Source organism: Neovison vison, chromosome 13 (assembly GCF_020171115.1).
Source record: "Neovison vison isolate M4711 chromosome 13, ASM_NN_V1, whole genome shotgun sequence".
NCBI classification, from domain to species: Eukaryota; Metazoa; Chordata; class Mammalia; order Carnivora; family Mustelidae; genus Neogale; species Neogale vison.
In genome coordinates, this window is record NC_058103.1 from 27216673 (window position 1) to 27239946 (window position 23274).

Sequence of the window (23274 nt, forward strand, 5' to 3'; positions counted from 1 at the left end):
CAGCATAGGGAACAATGCGTCCACCCCAAAATGCCCTCCCACTGTCATATATAAGAGCATACAAGAGTAATACTGCAGTAACAATGCTACACACACCTGAAGTTGCCTCCCTCTTCTCTCCCCATGGCTCCCCTCCCTGCTAACAGGGTTCGAGGTCATAGTTCATTGGCCAAGCAATCTACAATAGCCAGGGAAACAAGATTCCACCCCAATGTTCTTTCTCTTGCAGGGGACTCCCCCTACTTTAACACACATGGCCTCTCTCCAGCCTTACTCTGACCCAGGAACTGAACACTCTGCCTCTTCCTCTCCCTTTCTTTTGGGAACAAGCTGACCTCTAGAAGTGGCCTCATGATTTTCTAATTCTGGGCCTGTTATTAAGAAACCTATTTTTCAAAAAAAAAAAAAAAAGAAGAAGAAGAAGAAGAAGAAGAAAGAAAGAAACCCATTTTTCCACAGATATAAACCATATTCTCCAGTGTTGAGAAAATGTAGTAATGCTAGGCTTCAGTACATCATCTCCTTTGTCTTACTTGTCAATCAGCTCATATCTTAGGTGGAAAAAAAGAGATGCTATTTATTTGGCTCCTTCAAAGACCCCCACCATCTCAATTCTCTTCTCCATAGTCCTCCTGGTACCATGGTTTTTTTTTAATGTTAGTGACAGCTCAATAATTACTTCGCCATGAAGAAGAAAAAGGTCAGACTGTGTTCAGTGGGGTAAGTTCTCCTCAATGAAAGGTGAGTTCCCTTCCTGACACTGTAGCCCCCTCCCCCCACCAAGGAGGAACACATATAATGAAAGCAAAAAGGAAGGAAATTACAATGGACCTCCTACTGAATGGCCTGTCCTAGAAGGAGATGAGGAATTGGGGAAGTCATTATGGTAGGCCAGGCCCCAGTTGAGACTCCCTGAAGGGACAGGACCTTCCACAAAGACAAGACAGGCTGAGGGAGGACCTTGGGAAGCAAGAGTCCTAATGCAGCCATGTAACACACTGAGTAAAATAAGTGGTTCACTGGGGATTATCAAGGAGACTCTGACTCCTCCTTGTCCTTCCAGACCATCTCCAAGCCATGTCCTTGTTCACAGGAACCAGCATCCAAGGGTACCCAGGAAGTGTGGGAGAAAAGACAGCCCCATACCTCCATCCTCAGCAATGAGCAGCCCAGAGAAAAGGTCCTGGTGAGCTTCTGGTGGGCTGCCCAGGATACCTGTCTACATGCCCAGGAATCAAGGTTAGTGACAAAGAAGCATGCCTTTTCTGTGACCTACTATTTATTTTGCCTGTTAGGAGATTTGGAGAAAGCCCCCAAGATCAGCCAGATTTAGATCAATACCTTAAAAACCCACATGGGTATCACTGAGTCAATACCTGGGCAAATCCCTGGGTTTTACTGGGGATGTGGCTAGCAATGCTCTCCAAGGGTCACACCACGCCTTTCCTTCTTTCTAGACAAATACTTTTTAATGAAAGCACACAGGGCTTCTCACCTTCATAAAACTATAGACAATAATGAAATAGGCATTAAGAAATTATATGGGCAAAAGACGTGGCAACTAGAAGAGAAAGAGACAATGAGAAGCAAGAAAAAAAAAGTCCACGAGAAGGATGAGCACATATGAGAAAAAGAATTTGAGTATACAAAGCAGAAATGAAGTCACAGTTTGACGGTGTAGAAGTTTCCTTGAGGTACAAGAGGGCTGCCCAGACAGGCCTGCGCTGAATTGTTTGCAAGACAGAAAGCAAACAGCGAGAAGATAGAAAGAGATACACCTGTGCTTTCTAGTTAGACTGGGACAGAGAAGTTTAAAGAAGAATGAAACACAGCTTCACAGAAAAATCACTCAGAAATTAATCCTAAACTAGGAAGACTGGCATTTGAGGCAGCTTGATAGAAACATCCAGATCAGACAAGATTCTTTAGCAGAAAATTTTCCAAGCCTGTGAATGGAGTAGAATTCTGTAACTTTTCTGTTCTTAAATTCAATAAATATTTATTGTGTACCTACTGAGCTAAAGTCACTGATGAGAAAACAGAACGGCCCTCCTCCCCGCACAGAGGCTGAGGCATACCAGCGACGCATTCTCTCAGCCTCCCCAGTGCAGACTCAAGCACGCATTCCAGGCTCCCCAACCACAGAGACCTAAGTCATACTCGGACTCAGACGCTAGTGAAACAGGGGACAGGTTTCTTCTTGGAGTATCCCCTCTATGGTTTTCTCTGTGTTTTCCTCTTTTCTCTCTCTGGTATCCTAAGGCTATCCCTAGGGAGGAGCAAAGATTCCCAGAGACATCCTTGCAGAACCACTTTCTTCTCTGCCACAGACTCATTAAGACTGGGCTAAGGTTAGGGACAGAGAGAAGGCAGGATGGCCATACAGCTTGGAGAGGAAAGAAGGGTGGAAGGGGCTGCCTCTTCTTAGGGTCTTCCAAGTGGCATCAGCAGAACCTGCTGCCTGGAGGGCCAGGGGCGGGGAGGAAGGGGTGAGAGGCACAACCCTTCTCTCACGTGGACACAACTCCCTCAAGCACCTGTGCGCAGCCCAACTCAAAGGGATCCTGGCTCCCCCTAAGTCTCCTGAACTGAGATGGAGGGACATGGACCCTAAGCAGGAGGGAGGCATGGAGTGAGAACTTTGCCCCCAATCCAGTTGGAACTGGACGGCACTAGATGAAAGCTTCCATGGGGCAGTGGCGTGACAGGCAGCAATGGACACACCATCCATAAGGAAGCAGAGACCATGTGGGTTCCATCCTGGGGCTGGTGGCCACCGTGAAGCGATCAGATCGCATTTCCAAGGGCAGTCACAAGGGTGGTTCTAGAAGCAGCATCTAGGGCCCAGAATCACGGGCTGAGATGGGGGGAGCAACAGGGCCAGCTTCTATCTGTGCCAGTGAGAGAAGGCAGTGGCTTCCTCTGGAACCAGTTCTGTGGCATGATTTGGGTCATTGTTCTTGGCTGGGTACCTCCCAAGTCTGGGTCTCCATCCAGCCCAGGGATTCAGTAGCTATCTAACACCCTTAAAAAAATTTTTTTTTCTGCTTAAATTATCCATTAGTTGGTTTCTCTTCAATCAGCTAAGCTGCCTGCCTGCAGGTGCCTCTCCTGGAGGTCAGGGTAAGCCGGTCTCCGCCTCCGGCAGGCAAATCAGGGACATGGCCTTAAGGGGTCCTCGTGACAGGCAGAAAACTCTGAACTCCAAGACCAGCCCGAACTTGAATGTGACATGATATATAAATGCTTGGGCAATCTCCCAAGATTTCTAAGTCTTCAGAGAAGTCCTGTCAGAAATGACAGTTAGTTTCAGCTGTGGTGTGGAAGGGGCTGAAAGCATTCCTGGGAAGGAGAGTTGGAGAGAGCAGGATCAGACCCTGGGCCAGCTGAGGCAGAGGGTCCAGCCCCTGCAGGAAGGGACCCGTGGCACCGCCCAGAGAGGCTGCTGGTCAGCGCGGAGACTGACAACCCAGACAAGTGAACAGGGAAGACACGGGCTGCAGCCAGGATGGGGCACACGTCAGGGACAGCCCCCGCAGGCTCCAGAGGGAAGAGAACCCTGGGAAGGGGGGCTGTGGTGGGGCCCGCTGGTTGCCAGTGCAGCTGCATTTGGGGCTAAAGATGCAAAGAGAAAAGATTCCTAAGCACAATTATCGACATGTGAACAGTAGATCTCTGGACGATGGGTCTTTACGTGATTTTATTCTCTTCTTTGTACTCTGTTTTCCAAAGTCTGTACGATGGCCATGTTGTGTTTGTCATCTTTGCAATGAAGGAAAAAGGAAAGGCTGGAAGGGAGAGGGATAAGGAGAAGAAAAGGGAGAGAGGCAACAGGGGGGACCGTGCTCCTGAATGTTGCGTGGCTCTCTTGAGAAATCACACCAAAGTCTTTGACAAGGCAGCCTGTCTTTTGCTTTGGGAAAGAGATGATGGCCATGCCCTTGAGGGAACACTGGAAGAGAGAAGGAGCCTATACTCCCCACAGGAAAGTGAAAAGAGAAGGCCTTATCTAAGCCTTCAGGATCCCAGGGACAATTTGCCAACAGTGGCGGTGGCCGCCGTGAGGACATGGCCTTGTTCCAAGGCGGTAATTGCATCCTGCCTGCTGTCCTGCCACCTCCTCATCTCACAGGACGTGGCCACCCCCTTCCTGAGCAGAAGTGCTGGGGAGCCCCACTGTTGGCAAGCAGCCACTGGCCTTCTCCGTCTTGCCTACAATTCCAGATCTTTTCGCAGCTTACTCGCTAAAGAGAATGAATCGGTTACTGGGGCTCACAGTCTCGTCTCATGCTTCTGTTCTGTCTGCTGGGATGTTCTTCCCCTTTCTACACATGTCAAACTCCTGTTGGCTCCTCAGAACACAATTTCACTTTTGCCTCTCGCAGGAAGCCCTCTCCCTTCTGGGGGGAGTGTCCCATCTCCTCCGGCTGTCTCTGGTCCCGGTGCGTTCCCCAGTCAACCGACCCGCGCGTCCCCCATTTGCTGTCCAACTACATGCTGTCTGCATGTTCAATACAATGACAGGGAGTCGTTGTATTGAACATGCAGTGTGTCTTTCTACACTTGCTGCCTCTTTGTTAGCACTCGGGGAAAGCAGGACAGCAGCTGCTGAAGGGAAGCTAACGTACGAAGGACATAAAATAAAACTGTTGAGCCACCAAGAGATATACTGTCCGGGTTTTGTCACGTCGGACGCTAGAAGGGGAACATATTACACAGAGACCCAGACGATGGACATACACACACGTCACACAGTACACATTTGCAGGATGAAACTGAATATTAATAGCACAAAACTGTCTCAGTAGGAGAGTCCAGGCTATTTGAACATGGCTATTTACACAAGGATAGAAATTATATGCATGTACTCCTGAAGTTACATAGGAGCTCCCTGGACGGCCTTTTCCCCCCCTTACAACCCCATTTAGAGTATGACACTGTAGGAGGTGACTGGAAAATCTGTGAGGTGTTTTTGGTCATCACACCGATCAGAGGGGCCCTCCTGGCCTGCGGCGGGAGGGGGTGAGAAGGTTCAGACATCCTGTCTGTGAGAGCCGGTGCCAGACCAGACAACAATCCCAAATTCTGTGTGAGTTTTGACTATCCCTCTGAGGAAACTTCATGTTTATACTTACCTGACCTGAGAACTTAATTCCCTTTCATGTATAAATATACATTCATGCACGCGTGTGCACACAATTTTTTTCCAGCATGATTTCAATATAGACTTTTATAATTTATAATTTTTTATTATTTTTTATAATTTTTATAATTTTATAAGACTATGACTCCAACCTACATTGCAAAAAGGCTGAACTTTGACTAATTGGAACCCTGCTGTGAATTGTTCTTCCTTTTGGAAAAGGACATCATGGGGGGGGACATCCCCTGTGGCATCTTCGTCACTGGGAGGACACACCTGAGCTGAGCGGTCTGGAGCGGAGGAACTCACCGCTCTGGTGGCTCCCAGAGGGTTTCATGACCAAGTGTCTGTGACTAAAGCATATTATTTTATTCTAAATGGCCTACCTTTTATCTCTCCTTCATATTGGAGCTGGAAAGTAATATTGAAACTGGCAGAATGAGAGGCGTACATCAGTTGCATTCTCCTTGAGGTTCATTTCAGTGTTGTAAATGGGCACCAAGGAACACTTGCTATAAAAGAGGGTGTTGGGTATGACAGGGTTGAGAAGCACCGGATGAAACTCAACTGTACATCGTATTCGAGGTCGACTTGAAGAGTCTGTAGAATGTCACTTATGGATATTGCCTGATGAGGCAAAAGTCCCTGGTACATAAATACCATATGCCATGCGCAATAAGCAGTGTCAGGGGACAGCTCCCCTACTGGACCACCCTGTCGTCAAAATAATGGCAATTCAGAGGTTAAGCCCAGGACATTTTTTTTTTTCCATTGACACTTATTGGCACATGATGCGACCTTTGGTTTCCAGGTCATCTTCCCTACCAAAATGTGTGACGATGCTCATTCACTCACTCATCGGGTATGGACTACGGGCTCTCCGGGTACCAGGCGCTGGGCTGGAGACTGTGCTGAGGAGCAGAGAGGACAGGGCTCCCCAGAAGCTCTCAGGCTGACGGGGACGGCAGGCATCAAACATGTAACTCCAATTCGGGAAGATGAATGTTATTCTAGGGGTGTATGAAGTGCTATGGGAATGCCAGGTGCTGACCTCATTCAAAAGTCAGAAAAAAGGGACGTCTGCATGGCTCAGTCGGATAAGCATCTGCCTTCAGCTCAGGTCATGATCCTGGGGTCCTGGGATCGTGTCCCACATCGGGCTCCTTGCCCAGCAGAAAGCCTGCCTCCTCCCTCTGCCTGCTGCTCTCCCTGTTTGTGCGCTCGCTGTCTCTCTCTCTCTTTCTCTGACAAATAAATAGTCAGAAAAACCTCCCTGAAGAGCTGACATTTACCCTCAAAGCTGGAGGGTGATGGGGACTGTCCAAAGCACCATAAATACCCCATCCCAAGATGAGATCACGGCACATTCAGTGTAGACACGGGCCTTTTGGCTTTCCCCTTCGGGAGCAGAGATATCACCCCCAAATACAGCCCTCAAGGACCTCACTCCAAGAAATCACGCTGACCGTAGCTTTTTTTTTTTTAATTTTGATACAAGCTTTTCACAAAATACGGTTAGTCAGATCACCTTTTTGTTGCTTCCCTAGTAATAAGAGAAGAATTTGAATTCAAGACATTTCTAGAAATATTATTAACACTAAAGGCATGTGATCATTTTTTTATTTTTTTTTTAATTTTTTTAAAAGGATCTTTTTTTTTAAAAGATTTTTATTTATTTATTTGACAGAGAGAGAGAGATCACAAGGAGGCAGAGAGAGAGGCAGAGAGAGAGGAAGGGAAGCAGGCTCCCTGCCTAGCAGAGAGCTCGATGTGGGGCTCGATCCCAGGACCCTGGGATCATGCCCTGAGCTGAAGGCAGAGGCTTTAACCAACTGAGCCACCCAGGTGCCCCTGGTCATTTTTTTAAAAATAGAAAAGGGATAGGAAGCCGTGTGCCCACTCTTCAGGCAGGGCGACAATCTTATCAGTCCTCAAACTGCCCCCCACAGTGGCTCCCAGAAGCAGGTGTCCATGGTTACGGGGCCATCTGGACAGGTCCTTTTCCTCCTCTTCCCTGGAGAAAAGGTTCACGAGCCTCCAAAGGAAGGTAAAAGAGAAATGTGCCTCATAGAAATACAGAACCCGAAGCAGCAGAGGCAAGAAGCAAACGGCGATGTCAGAAAAAGGACGAAAGCCAAAGAAAGTGGCCAGACCCCTGCGAGAACGCCATATGGCCTTGATAGGTCTGCGTTTTATTTTAAATGTTGATACTTGCTTTCTTGTTAGTGTTGCTGCCAACTCTGTTTCAGTACTCAGTAAAATTCATTTTTTAAAAAATCACACAGAAGCTCTCTGTACTCTATTCTTAAAATCATACATAAATTCCTATCCTTTTTTTAACTGCATGCTATATGGCCCCGTTCCTTGTTCAGACTACACGGCAAAGCGGTGTTAAATTGGAAGGGAAAGTCCTGTTGACTGATCGGAGATGCCCAACACATTTGTTTGTACCTACTCAGCAGGAAGAGGTAACCAGGCTGTTGGGGGGGGGCGGGGGTGCAGATAGGTAGGCAGCCAAATAAATAGGCTCATGTAGAAGGACTATTGATGTTTCTGTTAAATTCACTACTGCTGGGGCACCTGGGGGGCTCAGTTGGTTAAGGTTACAACTCTTGATCTCAGCTCAGGTCTTAATCTCAAGGTTGTGAGTTCAAGCCTCACACTGGGCTCCATGCTGGGTGTGGAGCCTACTTTAAAAAATAAACAAAACAAAACAAAATAATTCACTTGTGCCAAGGAACAGAAACAACTAACAGAGAGGATCTCACTCCATCTAAACAAAGCCATAGAGGCAAGCACATAGGATCTGAACAGGAGAGACAGGGTGTGGCACAGCAAGCCCCTTTTGATATTTGGGGGCCAGGTGTAAAAGAAAGTCTGGGAACATTTTGATGCTTTATTAAAAATATGAACTGGCCCTTGTGTTCAGGGTCTAGGGAAAGTACACACAAGCTGAGAAGCAATCAGCATGTAGCTAAAATAAATTCTTTTTCATTCTTTGACTTTCCTTTTACTGGAATCTACATACATGATGGGGTGTCACAGGTACGTCAGCATATACATTTACAGCCTATTAAGTGCACCCAAAGATGCAGAGCTCAGAGAGAACAGCAGGGGCACGCTCAGACCTTCTGTATTCTTTCTCTGAGTCCTGGCCGAGGCATCTTTTCTTTGTAGGACAATGTCTGATAAGGAGCTTTGTCCCAGACCCAAGCCCTCCTGCCTATCAGATTCCCTCTGTTACTGCTGCTCCCTAAACTCCTCCAGCCCATGCACCTCCAAGCCCATTCCCAAGAAGGGCAGGACTGAGGGCAGCATCAGCAAGCATCTCTTCTGCATTCAGATTTGTGGGGGTGCTGCAACGGCCTGTGCACCCTGGGTGCATGGAAAGGAGTCTGGTTCATCTCCCCTTCTCCAACCAGTTCACAATCCCAGTAAGTATTTACTGAAGTACGGATGCCTCCAAAGTGCTTAGTGTTGAGCAGGTATGGCAAGGGTACGGGAAAAGGAAAGAAAAGGCATAGAAGTTCTACATTCAAGGCCTGTATGTTTTCTTTAAAAGAGCAACCCATCATTATGCAACATAAGACAGGTGCTGCCCTGAAGGTGTGTGTGATGTCAAACACAAGCTAGAATTCACAAGTCCCTCCTCTGGGCCCCCATCACTAAATGGCACACTTGTCCTGACAGTAGCAGCATTTACTGAGCACTGACCAGGTATCAGGCAGGCTCTCAGGCATCAACTAAGTAAGAAAAGAGGGAGCTACTACCTTAACCTCATTTTTCAAATAAAGAAATGGGCGCAAAAATAGGCACATAGATCAATGGAACAGAATAAAAGACTCCGAAATAAACCCACAGTTATATGGTCAATCAATCTTCAACAAAGGAGGCAAGAATGTCCAATGGGCAAAGACAGACACTTCAGCAAATGGTGTTGAGAAAACTGCTACCTGCAAAAGAGCGATCCTGGACCACTTTCTGACACCACGCACAAAAATAAATTCAAAATGCATTAAAGACCTAAACGTGAGACCTGAAACCATAAAAGTCATAGAGGAGAACACAGGCAGTAATTTCTCTGACATCAGCTGCAGCAATATTTTTCTAGACAGGTCTCCTGAGGCACAGGAAATAAAAGCAAAATTAAACTATTGGGGCTTTATCAAAATAAAAAGCTTCTGCAGAGTGAAGACAAATAATCAACAAAGCTGACAGGAAAAAAATTGAAAATAAAAAACAAAACAAAAACCAGAAAGACAACCTATAGAATGGGAGAAGGCATTTGCAAATGACATATCTGATAAAGGGTTAGTATCCAAAATATATAAAGAACTTATAAAAATCAACACCCCAAAAAGAAATAATCTAATTTAAAAATGGGTAGAAGACACAAAGAGACATTTCTCCAAAGAAGACATCCAGAGGGCCAACAGACAGATGAAAAGATGTTCAACATCACTCATCATCAGGGAAATGCAAATCAAAACCACAGATATCACCTCACACCTGTCAGAACGGCTAAAATTAACAACATAAGAAACAATAGCTGTGGCGAGGATATGGAGAAATAGGAACCCTCATGCACTGTTGCTTGGAACGCAAACTGGTAACAGACATTATGGAAAACAGTATGGAGGGTCCTTAAAAAATTAAAAAATAGAACTACGATCAAGTAATCACATGATTGGTCGTTTACCCAAAAAATACAAAAACACTAACTAAGGGGAACATGAATCTCTATGTTTATAGCAGCATTATTTACAATAGTCAAATTATGGAAGCAGCCCAAGTGTCCATTGATGAATGGATAATGAAGATGTAATGTGTACATACACACACACACACAGATACACACACACATACACATTGGAATATTATTCAGCCATAAAAGGGAATGAAATCTTGCCAGTTGCAACAATATGGATGGAGCTAGAAGGTACAATGTTAAGCAAAATAAGTCAGAGAAAAACAAATATCATATGATTTTACTCATATGTGAAATTTAAGAAATAAAGCAAATGAGCAAAGAGAAAAAACAGACAGAGAGACAAACCAAGAATCGGACTCTTAACCATAGAGAGCAAACGGATGGTTCCTGGGGAGGGGGGCGGATGGGTGAAATAGATGATGGGGATTCAGTAGTACACCTGCCGTGATGAGCGCCAGGTGTTGCAAGGAAGGGCTGAATCCCTATATTGTATACTTGACACTAATATACTACTGTATGTTAACTATACTGGAATTTAAATTAAAAGCTTAATTTTAAAAATTAAAAAAAAATTTTTAAAGAAAAAGGGGCATAGCCCAAGGCACATGGCCGGTAAGTGGTGGATCAGGGCTTAGGCACTGAGGCAGTGGCTCTAGAGGGAGTCTACCTGGGCCCCCATCTCATCATGGACGTCAGTCTTTATATATGTCTGTTTCTTCCCGGGGAAGGAGGGTCTCCTGTGCCTCATCACATACCCCAGTGTTGAGAACCCGGAAGGCATTATTTGATAATGGCTTATCAAAGTGACCCGGGGAGAGGTAGGAAGGAGCAGCCACAATGGGAAGCTGGAGAATGAAACATTGAGAGGCAGATAAAACAGTGTCAGAGCAACAGCAAGGCCAGGTGGACACCGGACGTCCCCAGCATGCAGAGACCCCAGCTGGCCTGGCGTCAGGCCACCCTCCCTGCCAGAAGCTCTGTTGCAGGGCCGGAGCTGAGGAAGCACAACGGGGAAAAGCACAGGGACGCAGAGGGAGCAGAGGGTGGGGAGCTAGGAGGGCAGGTGCAAGAGGGAGGTGAGCCCCAAGGCACCGCCTTGCCATTATGCCTCCAGCGTGACCGGACGGCATCTGTTGGGGCAGCCAGGACATGAGGAGGAAGCAGCGATTTATCAAATGCTGTCTCTGCAGCCTTTGAAAGTGGAAGAAAAAGAAAAAAAGCAGAAAACAAGTGCTGGCGAGGATGTAGAGAAATTGGAACCTGGGTGCTTTGCTAGTGGGAATGTAAAATTGTGCAGCATTGTGCAAAACAGTCTGGCCGCTCCTCAAACTGTTAACATAGAATGACCGTATGACCCAGGAATTCCACATCTAGGTCTGGCTCCAAGGAACTGAAAACAGGGACTCAGAGAGATATTTGCACTCTTGTGCTCATAGTCCCATTATTCCCAACAGCCAAAAGGTGAAGCAACCCAAGTGTCCATTGGTGGTTGAACAGATAAACAAAAACCTGGTATATACACAGAATGCAATATCGCTGAGCCTTAAAAAGGATGGAAATTGTGACTTGTGTTACAACATGCAGGACTCCTTAAAGACATGACGCTAATGAAACAAAGCAGTCACTAAAGGACAAGTCCTGCCCAATTCCACTTATAGGAGGTCTCCAGAGTGGTCAAATTCTCAAAGACATAAAATAGAACAGCAGTTGCCAGGGGGCTGGGAGAGGGCAGAGTGAGGAGTGAGTGTCGGATGAGTACAGTGTTTCAGTGTGCAAGGATGAAAAAGTTCTGGAGGGGAGGGGTGGTGACGTTTGCACAACAATGTGAATGTCGTTAATGCCGCTGAACTGTACATTTTTAAATGGTGAAAATGGTAAATTTCCCGCAGGAAAAAAAAATATGCATAAGGAAAAACATTGAAGCAAGGTTCTAAATTATCCCACTTACTCCTGGGGTTACCTTAAATGAGAAGAGAACCTCTTTGAAACAGTGACAATGGCCAGGACAAAAATGTTAATTCCGTGGGAAAAAAACAAACAAACAACAAACAAAAAAAAACAGAACAACAAGGAAAAAGCGCTGATTTGAAAAGCCAGTTTTGCTCAGTCCCTTTGTACTCAACTTTTTTGAGTATAAGAATCCCTTTTAAACATTAGAAAGAAATTCCTCAATACCCACACAATAGAATGTTTTGTGCCCACTGATTGAATTCTTTTTTTTTTTAATTTTTTAATTTATTTTCAGTGTAACAGTATTCAATGTTTTTACACCACACCCAGTGCTCCATGCAATCCGTGCCCTCTCCAATACCCACGACCTGGTTCCCCCAACCTCCCACCCCCCGCCTCTTCAAAACCCTCAGATTGTTTTTCAGAGTCCATAGTCTCTCTCTCATGGTTGAATTCTTAATAATTCCTCCACGTATGTTCGAAAAAGGGTAGTATATATGCTAAGGTGTACTATTTATTCTGTCTACCTGCCATGTTTGAAGCACAAAAAGTAATTCTCTGATCCTTTAAAATAGCACCTCAGGCCCCTACAAACCCACTGCCCACAGGGTGAGAACTGCCCACAGGGTGAGAACCACAGTTCTGTGCTAGCAAGATCTCAGCAGTGAACTCCCAAGACACGGTGCAAAACCATTAAGTCAGAAAGGCTGTGATGCACAAATGAAGCTCTTTGCAGAAAATAAAAAGCAAAGCATTTACGCCAGAAAGACAAAGTGTGTTTCCTCTAACAGGAATGCACATGTCCTAGGCTAGACTGAACTCAGCCAGCCCTGCCTTACACAGAGCTCTCAGAACCTGGATGTCTTCTAAACAATCTCCCTTCCCTCAAGCAATGGGAAATTTATCAATGACTACTGACATGCAGTTGCTTAGAACTCACGTTCGTTGCTGCCCTGGTATAAATATGCTGATCATATACCCAGCACTGTGATGGGCAGACTCAGCTTGACAAGGGCGTTTCTCAATTTTAATTTGTTGTAAGCTACACTGGAGTGGGTTATTACTTGCTTGACTCACAGAAGTAGTATGAGGCTAAACGTGCAAAGAAAAAAAGAAAAACACTTTTTTTTAACATTGACATATGTAACCAAAAAAGAGAAAAGAGTTCTATAAAAAGGCAAAGGATTATTACTCTATTATATCAGTGCCTTCCAGCGTGACCAAACTAGCCTGTGAAAATTGGTGATGATGGGTGAATATGGGAAATCATCATCCACCTGTTAAGCTGGTTTTATGAGACTAATAAAAAAAAAATGTGAGTCCTAATAAAATTCTCGCATTAAATTCATTAACTCAAAAGTACCTGGAAGCTTTATTTTTTAAAGATTGTATTTATTTATCTGAGAGAGACAGAGAGATCACAAGCAGGGAGTAGGGGAGAGGGAGAAGCTGTCTCCCTGCTGAGCAGGGAGCCCAATGCGGGACTCGATCCCAGGACTTTAAGATCATGACCTGAGCTGAAGGCAGACACTTAACCAACTGAGCCACCCAGTGCCTGGAAGTTTTAGAAAAAGGTTACCATGTGGTAGATCTAAAGCATCACTGGACTTGCAGTGGCCCCAACATGCAGATATAAAATGTCTTAATACCCCTGAGATTCTAGAAAGTGATCATGTGTTCAATGGGCAAGTCCTAACAGATAATGAATATCCATAAAAATCTTCCCCAGACTTTCCTCCACTGGATGACCATTGAGGAAAAGCTTCTTCTACAACATCTCTTGAGTTTAGGACTGAGTTAAATCCCCACTGAGAATTAAGGTCTTGGTGTCGGTTCCCTCAAACTCCACATTCTTAAAACCATTGAAGCAGAGTGTTGAGACAACCCCATAAAACCAGGAAAAAGAGACGCTTTTGAGGGAAGACCAACAGTCTCAGATCACCAAGAGGCTTGACTTTGAGCTTTGTGTTCCTCTTATTGTCAACACTAAGTGAGTTGTATGAGTGGGCAATGAGGTAAAGAGCAGAGACTGCAGAATATCATCTGCCTGGCAACTTCTCTCTCGCAGGTGGCCCAAGACAAGGCAGCCATTGGGATAAGCCCCTCTTTTATGAGCTCACCTCTGCATTAGTCACAAACTAGACATGAGCAAAGGGGCATTTAAATCCTAGGTGAATGTCCAAGACAAGGGAACAGCAAGAAAGAGATTTTTGCTAATAATGAACCAATAGTAGGGAGATAGCACAGGTGCACAGAGAAGAATCAGAGGCTATTGTCCAACTCAAAGTATTGACAGATCATATGAGGTTGGAAAACCAAAACCTTTGGAAAGCAGAGAAAGACAAGGCCAATATTAACTTTTTCTCAACAAGCCATCTTGATCTGTCCCCAGGTCTTACAAAATCTTTCATGGAGACTCTTCTGAACCATCAGATGCCAACCCTACCTTACAAGAGAAAGAAGGAAGGAAGGAGAGTAGAAAGACTAAGTCTCTGCCTGCACACTGGGGCATGGCCACCTGCTTTGGCATCCTTGCTCTATTGCTAATGGGCTGGGTGACCTTGGGCAGGTCACAGAGCAGTCTAAGCATTCCAGCCTCATAAGATTAAGAAGATGATAATGGTCTCTCTGGAAAGGCTGTAGTGCAGATGACTTTGGGTGAAGCTCACAACCCACAGTCCAGCATACTGTAAACTCTCGAAGCAAATTAGTAACTCATCTCTAGACTTCGCTACTGAAGTGCCATAATACTCAGTCTGACATCAACTAAATCCTACTGGCCAAATGACAAATCCAAGACTCTCTACAAAGGTCCTACACATAGGAGTTCACAAGTGATTGGCCATCCCTAAGTAACAATCAGATTCCCAGAAGCTACCTGCGATTAAAGCTTACCAGAGAGAGAAAGACTTTGTTAAAGCTGCCCTAAAAATGTTTAAATGTTAAATACTATGTGGGTAGTATTTTACATAGTTATATTTTAGGCAGAGTTTGAGAGCTTTAATGTTTATAGAAAAGAGTAAAACGCATTTTAAAAGCCATTAAAGCCTACAGCGATCTCAGATGGTAACAGGAAACACCAAACAGACACCAGCAAGCTCCCAAAGATGAACCAAGAGAGATGAAGAATCACACAATCGATTGGTCCTTACGGGGTCAGCTAACATCAGTGCTGAGATGGTTTGTCTGCTAAAAAATGCCAGCCAGAACAATCACTGTATGTATATCATCAGGGTCAGGCCCCAGGCATTTTCCTTCATGGGGGAGAAATGATCTTATTCCCAGAGAATAACATTTCTAAAGCTCTCTTTAAGGACCCAGAGAGGAGAGCTCTGGGCAGGAACGGCACCAATGCTGAAGAAGCAGTTAAGACCATTGGTAGGGACCCTGGAATCAAGTGGAAGATTTAGCCAGGGGAGCTGGGCCTGCATCTTGGGACCTGTGAGGCAACTGACCCCTCACATTTCAGCAGAGCTATGGCTTAACTGGGCCAATTTTGCCCCAAAGGGACATTTATTAATGTACAGAGATGTTTTTGGTTGTCATAACTGGGGGCACTCATGGCCCCAGCATCTAGGAATGGAAGCCAGAGATGCCACCAAACATTGTACAATGCACAAGGCAGGACTCATGAAAATAATCCAGTCCCAAGTGTCGATCATGCCAAGGCTGAGCAACCTTGACTTACAGGAAGAGAGAAAAGAGGGGGTCATTCATGGATTCACAGTCTGTCATTAACAGATGTTGTTCAGTGGGGTACCCAGGTGGCTCAGTCGGTTAAGCAGCTGCCTTCCAGTCAAGTCATGATCTCAGGGGCCTGGGATCGAGTCCCACATCGGGCTCTCTGCTCGGCGGGGAGTCTACCTATCCCTCTCCATTTGCCTCTCCCCCTGCTCGTGCTCTCTCTCTCTCTCTCTTTCTCTCTCTCTCAAATAAAGAAATAAAATCTTAAAAAAAAAAACAAACAGATGTTGTGCAGTCTGGTTTATGAATGTCATTTATGGATTTGTCTCAAGTTCACATCCATGCTTATCATTAAAGCCGGACAATATCCTTAAACTAATTTAGAAGAGGCCTGCTTGATAAAGCTTTAAAAATATTTACCTTCCTTGAAATTGTTTTTAAAACGATTACCTCCCACCCCCTTCCAGTCCCTGAGGGAAAGTAAGAAAGCAATTGTTCACATTAAAACCAGGATCTTCTCTCTGATCAAAATAAACCCACACGATCCACGTAGCATGAATTCCACTGAATTATGTGTCAGGAATTTTCAATACAGTATACACCAGTGTAGGTGTGATACAGAGGCAAACAGACACATACACGTATGTGCACACACACATACACACACACTCACACTTGGGCACTCTCAGCCCACCACCTCGCCCTCCCCCCGCCCCTTTAGGCTGGTGTACATAACTAATACTGGATGAGTGTCTCCACTACTGGTAGAACCAGAAATTGTAGCTGAACCCACAGAGCTGAAAAGAATACCCAGTTTCCAAAACAAGAGCTTTTCTCTTCTTGAAATGACAGTTCTTTCGAGTTAAGCCAGTAGCCCCCAGGGGCTAGCTCAAAGAGCACTTGCAAGTAACAGAAGGCTCCTGCCATGTGTGCCCTTCAGAGTCCTTCCCTGACTCATGCCAGGCACATGGCAAGGGCCCCCAGCAGTCCTTGGCTTCCACCACCAGCCCCTGCCTGCAATCCAAAGTGATTGATTAGCCCACTAATTGAACATCTTTAGCAGATTGAGACTGTCATCACCCCATCTTAAGCATCTCACAGCCTCTAAAGTCCCCAAACAATCATGGCACTGATAAGCCTAGGGTAATGTGTTATTATTTGTCAGCTACACCAAAGCTCCTTTGGCTCCAAATAAACATTTCTGCTATAACCATGGAGGGTAAGAGGCCAAAGAAGAAAAAGGGTGTCTCTTGGTTTTAAAGGTAATATCAAAAAAGCTTGTTGTTCAGCCAGATAAAGAGAGGCAGCTGCTTCCCACCAGAGGCCAAAGTCCAGCTCGGAGCAAGAAAATGGGATCCAGTCCCAAATCTGACCAGGTTTCCTATACCATCCTATCAGGTGATACTCGGCCTGGCCCAGCAGAAGAGCCAGCCCACAGCAGGGAAAGGGAGAAGCTTCCCGCTTCCAAAATCTGCTTCAGAACCCAAGGCCAGCCTTATTTAAAATCCCAAATAATTATCTTCCTTGCTAACTGCCCAGATTTCCCTCTGGAAACCCAGGAAGAATTATTTTTACTTTATGTTCTAAAAATACTTATAAATCATCTCCATAAGTTAGCACGACATGCTCAAAAATCTTACACTCTACGTTGGTTTCCTAGCATGGATTAAATATATTTGACAGTGAATATTTTTGGCCCACCTGGAAGAGGTTAAGTCAGGATTACTGGCTCAAGTCCAGGGTATACCCCCAACTCACTATGTGGATCTAGGCACGTCATTTAACTAATCATGGGCTCTGTTTCTCAGATGTGAAATGAGCCTCACAGAGTAGTGTTCCCCAAAGAGTGACCCAAAGGCCAACTGCACCTAAATTTTAAGGATGCTTATCACCCTAGAGGGGAGTACACAGATAATCCTGGACATCACTTGTACTCACGCATTTTCTCATCCTGGAAATAACTTCCTGGAGCTCAAACACTGCATTCCAGGCCCCCTTTGTGGTTGGGTGGGGCTGAGTGATTAGTTGGAGCCAATGGGCCAAAAGACAGAAGCTCCTAAGGGCCAGGGTGCAATGCCCAGCTCTCTTCCTCAGCCTGGTGGGTTCCCAGGGTTACAACAGCTCTTGCAAGGGTGGGAGAAAGATAGGATTGTTGGATACCCCAGCATAAGTTAGTCTTCCCTGACAGATTCAAGAATCCCAAAGACCACCTGAGTTGTGACAAGGAGGGACGATAGCTTCCCTATGAGTGGTCTGTGCAGCTAGTAGTTAACTGGCACCTGACCCAGATGCTGTCATTTGTTTACCCCAACTTCTTTGCTACCAGAATTCTCATTTTGTTCCTCATAGCAAGATAGTCATCCCCAGGAGACGAAGATGATTCCTCTGTGCCAAAGGTTCTGAAACTTTAGCAGGCATCAGAATCACCCATAAAGCTTGGTAGACACAGATTGCTGGACCTCCGTTTTGGTAAGAATTTTCATTTCTAACAAGTTCCAGGAGAATACTGATGCTGATGGTCCAGGGAACCAGACTTTGAGAACCACGGGTCTCAGTCAATGGATCCCATGCTTCTCTGTCAGATACGCACTTTCTTAACTTCCCTTGTAGGTGGGAATGGTCACATGACCCAGTCCTGGTCAGTGAGACAGAGGGAAGTCTGCAGGGTAACTTCTAGGGAAGGTTTTTCTCCCATAAAAGGAGACATTTGTCTTGCCTTAAATGTGACTGAGTGAAAACATGATATTTAGTCCTGAGGCAGCCATCTTGCAAACCATGTTGAAAGGATAATATGCCAAGGACAGCAGAGCAGAAAGAGAGAACAAAACATGGGTAAACTCATGTGGAGTTGTGATTCATAACAGGAAACAAACATTTGGTCTTCCTCCCATGACTGGCACAAAGGTCCTAAAACCCTTGGAATTTCCTGTGATGACAGTGACAAAGGTGTTTTTTGTTACATCAGTGACATTTGGATCACCTAGGGATGGGGGCTGGTTGCCAGTGGAACCAACCAGAAATAGACATTTGAAACTTTCAATCCCACCCCCTGATTCTGAGGAGTGGGAAGGGTCTGAAGGTTGAATCAATCACTAATGGCCAATGATTGAATCAATCATGCCTTGGTAGTGAAGCCTCCATAAAAACCCAAAAGGAGGCAATTCTAGGAGTTTCTAGGCTGGTGAATAAGAAAGTGTCTATGTGTTACTGTGTCAGGCCTCAACTTCCACAGGGACAGAGGCTCCTTTATTCAGAGCCTCTCTACGCATGTTCTCATCTGGCTGTTGACTTATATCCTTTACAATCCTTTGAAACAAACTTGTAATCTAGTGAGTACACTGGTTTCCTGAGTTCTGTGAGCAGATTTATTGAACCCAAGGGAAGGATTGTGGGAATCTGTGATGGACAGCCATGTGGTCAGAAGCACAGGGAACAACCTGGACTCATGCCTGGCATCTGAAGTGAAGGGCCATCTTGGGACTGAGCCCTTAACCTACGGGATCTGATGTTACCTCCAGGTAGATAGAGTCAGAATTCAGTTGAACCGTAAGACAACCAGCTGGTATCAAAGAATTGCTTGGTGGTGTAGGGGGAAAAGTCTGCACATCAGAAATGGTACAACGATCCTCAACTTCTCACTGCACCAAACCGGAAACAACCTTCCTCCAGGCTTCTCGCTATGCAAGATAAGTAAGTGTTGAACTTTAACTCATGGTTAATCAGTGCTGGGGCAATGTCTATCTTCCTGAACTCATGTTCCACGTGAAAGGACCTCAGCCAGAGGAACATTCTGGTGACTCAGTCAGACAAGTGACTTACAGGTGGCCTTGGTGGAAGGGACTGAGCTCCTTCACCTAAGTGCCCTTCTTCTCCCATCTGAAACTATCTGCTACATAGAGGTATACTTTGATTTTCTCTCTATGATTTAGCAAGGTTACTGGGGCTGACCCTGCTCTCATTGACGGGGCCTGAGCTGCTGATGACTAGAAGAGATGGAATTTCTAAAATGGCCCATTAAAATAACCCACCCTAATCCCCAGGACCTCTGCTGTGATGAGCTACCATTCCCATAACTATGATATACCATATGGCATGGTTGACCTTAAGATAGGAAAATTATCCACATAAGCCTGATCAAATCACAGGAGCCTTAAAAGCAGGGCACTTTCTTAGGTTGGTGGCAGAGAGACAAAGGGAAGTCAGAGAGATACAAAACACCAGAAGAATCCCATGTTCGCTTGAAAGATGGAGGGGCCATGTGCCAAAGAATTTAGACATCTCATAGAAACTGAGAACGGGTGGCCTCCGCCTGACAGCCAGCAAGGACACAGGAATCTCAGTCCCACGACCACTGGCAACTGATTTTTGCCAAAATCTGAATGCGAGTGGAAGCAGATTCTTCCCCAGATCCAGAGCCCAACTGAGCCAACACCTTCATTTCAGTCCCATGCTCTGCTGAGCCCAGCACCCAGCCAAGCCCACCTGGACTTCTGACCTACAGCACTGTGTTATGATAAACGGGTGTTGTTTAAAGCTTCTGCACTTGTGATAATCTGTTATACATCCAGAGAAAACTAATACAGCAGGGAAGTCCTTCTGATTCAGGGTGAAGTGGTTAATAAGTCTTTAGCATCAAAACCAAAGCTATAGGACAGCTAGTAGCTCAGTCTGTTCAGGGTCTGCCTTGGGCTCAGGTTGTGATCTCCAGGTCCTGGGATGGAGCCCCATGTCGGGCTCCCTGCTCAGCAGGGAGTCTGCTTCTCCCTCTCTCTGTGTACCTCCGCTTATGTTCTCCTTCTCTCTTAAATGAATAAATAAAATCTTAAAAAAAAAAAAGCTATATCCTCCGATCAGTTTATCAGCAATAAAGCCGACTTCTTAAACTTCATCTGACTCCCCCATTTTTCAATTATTTCTGATTTCAGAAGAAAAAAAAAAAGAAGGGGAAAAAAGATTTTATTTATTCATCTGCTATAAACCCCAGTAGGTGGTATTGTATTACTCTGCAGCCAAAAGCATTCCTAAATAATGCATTAACCTCCAGCAACTCTTTAAAATGAGGCTCAGACCTGGGATAAGGGAGAAGGACCCAGATCATGTCACCTCAGAACACAGGCACCCAGAAGGCTTAATTTATATTTTATCTTTACTCCACTAAAAATCATCTCTTCCCTATAGCTGAGAGAAAACACAGCAGATGAAGAAAAAGACTTAATCCTTAAATGGATGGGGGGGGGAATGTATCTTCCCCACAGGAACTAAAAATCCACAACCTCCAATTTCAACGAAGTTTATAAAATTTTTAAAAATGTTCAGTTTTCAAGTAATCATCTAAGAGTAGCTGGCCTTTGAGATGTCATTTAAATGAATGGCAAAGCGCTCTGAGATTTTCCACCAAAACTACAGGCAGCCAGCGAAGTGCAGATGGGTTGTTTGTGTATTCAGGAAGCACGCTTCTCCTCCTCCTGGAACTCAGTCACCCCTTCCAACAGCACCCTCCTCCGATGTTCTGCAAATGCATACATCGCAGGCTGCCAATTCCATAACACACTGCGGTTTCCTTCCTAAAAGACTCCCAGGCTTTGATGGCAATGCAAGGAACTGAGTGGCATCAGCATAAAAACAAAATGCAGGGTTTTTAAGGCCCTGTCCCAGAGTCCTTCGAACCACCCATCTGAGAGGCAACTTAAAGGGAAGGAGACTTATACTCTCTACTTGTAGTTTGAAATTCATTAGGGGAAACTAGTCCCCCAATTCAGTAGCAGATGTGGTCACAATGATGGCAATCTCTTCCTTCATTTAGAATATAGTAACTAATTTTTTTTTCTAAATGGGGAATTTCAAAAGCTTTTAGTGCAATCCTTTCTTTCTACAAATAAGGAAACTTAGATCCAGAGAAGCTACATAAAAATAAAAATGCCGGGTCAGTCGTTTCTCCATTTGAATCCTGTTCTGAGTGTTCTATCCACCAGACTCCTGTCTAACTTGGAAAGCTGTGAGGCCCTGGCTAACAGGGCACCTCCGAGAAGCTCAAAACAGCTCCTGGAGATGGGTTTCGAGATGGAGACTTGCCATGTCTGGTTTAGGGAGACCTGAACATCTGAGAAGCAGAAAAGCTGAGCCTTGACGGTTTCCATGGTGACCACTGAGCCCAAGTCTATGCTCTAATGAGCCAGCTGGCCAGCCAGCACCTGGGAGCAAAGGTTGTGGGACATTCCAGGAATATCCACGCACCGCTGAGCTCCTCAGAGGAAATCAAATGGGTGGCTAGGCTGCTAGTAAGGGCTTCTTTGGGAACACATATACACAGCAGATCTGAACTCTATGTGTCTGGCCCCTCACAAGCTCTCTTCCATACATCATTCCACGCAATCATCACCAAAACCTTCTAAAGTAGATTCGAATTCTATCCTCCTCTTTCTCACCGATGAGTAAACTGAGGTCGCTCACCCAGGATCACTGAGCTCATTAAAGATAGCTCTAAGCTAGTTCTCCTACCCCATTCCTCTGCTCTCTCAAACCTGAAACCGCTCACCTGGGGAGCACCCCTGTCTTTTCCTGAAGAGAAGTCGTGTTCTTGTCTCCGAGAGAAAAACAAGTGCTGCGTTAGAACTCACCACTGATCTATCTTTACCCATCATTGCTAGATTCCAAAAAGGTCTCAAATAGTCACTTTTAAATATTAAGTCATCATCAGAAACAATTCCCTGAAGAAGGTTTGAAAGACTCGAGAACTAGGTCAATAACGAAAAAGAAAGCAGAAATGATGTTATGCCTGAGCCAAACAACTTTCCTGTGAGATCATATAGATAAGTGTTAGTTAAAGGGCATTGAGAAGCCCAAGTCAATGGCATCTTCTCCAAAAACACATCACTGAGGCCAGGAATGCCATCTTTAGTAAATAAATTCCTTGAGTTGAGTTTTTGTCCCTTGTTTAAAGGTAAGTATTCCCAGGAAGAAAAAACCCACTAAGATAATGGCAATCATCAACAGCTTAGTATAAGTTAGTACATGCTACTGCTGAGAGAGCACTCAGAAGTGAGAGGACAGAGAGGGTGAGGCCATGAAGAGACAGATACAAAGCATAACGGCAGAATCTGGAAAAGGCAGGCTTCTGGAAGAGGTCTTGGAAGCCAGGATCAGCCTAAAGATACCAGAACTAGAAATAAAAAGGAGTGAAGAGTTTCCAATAACAAAACAAATGGATTTACTTCTTTACGTTATTGCCAATACACTTAGCAACCTATCTTTCCTCTTTAAGATGGAACTAAGTACGCCTCCTATCTTCAGAAAACCTCATTTGGGACCACCTATACTTAACCCTCTTGTGTTGTGATTCCAGAAATACCACTGTAAAGAAGGAAACTGCTAAAGAGAAGGGAGTTTAGGCACAGTACTTGTGACTACCATTGGCCAAAACAGAAAATACGATTATGACATAAAACTCTTCCATTAAAAGTGACAATGAAAAGAATAAATGAAACAAGATGGGATCTGGAGGGAGACAAACCATAAGAGACTCTTAATCTCACAAAACAAACTGAGGGTTGCTGGGGGGAGAGGGGAGGGAGACGGTGGTGAGGTTATGGACATTGGGGAGGGTGTGTGCTATGAAGTGTGTAAACCTGGTGATTCACAGACCTGTACCCCTGGGGCTAATAACACATTCTATGTTAATAAAAAAATAAAAAAATATTTTTTAAAAAAATGACAATGATATGATAACACCCTAATCATTCATTCTAGATCCTGTTGGGCTAAAAAGCCAGTTGGATTGCAGAGGTGA

General features: G+C 45.0%; 1 protein-coding gene across 1 annotated transcript in view; it reads right to left on the reverse strand.

The window, feature by feature from the left end:
* KCNK10 (potassium two pore domain channel subfamily K member 10) overlaps positions 1–23274 on the reverse strand; it is a 130700-nt gene that overhangs the window by 18643 nt on the left and 88783 nt on the right. The gene's annotated exons all lie outside the window — the stretch shown is intronic.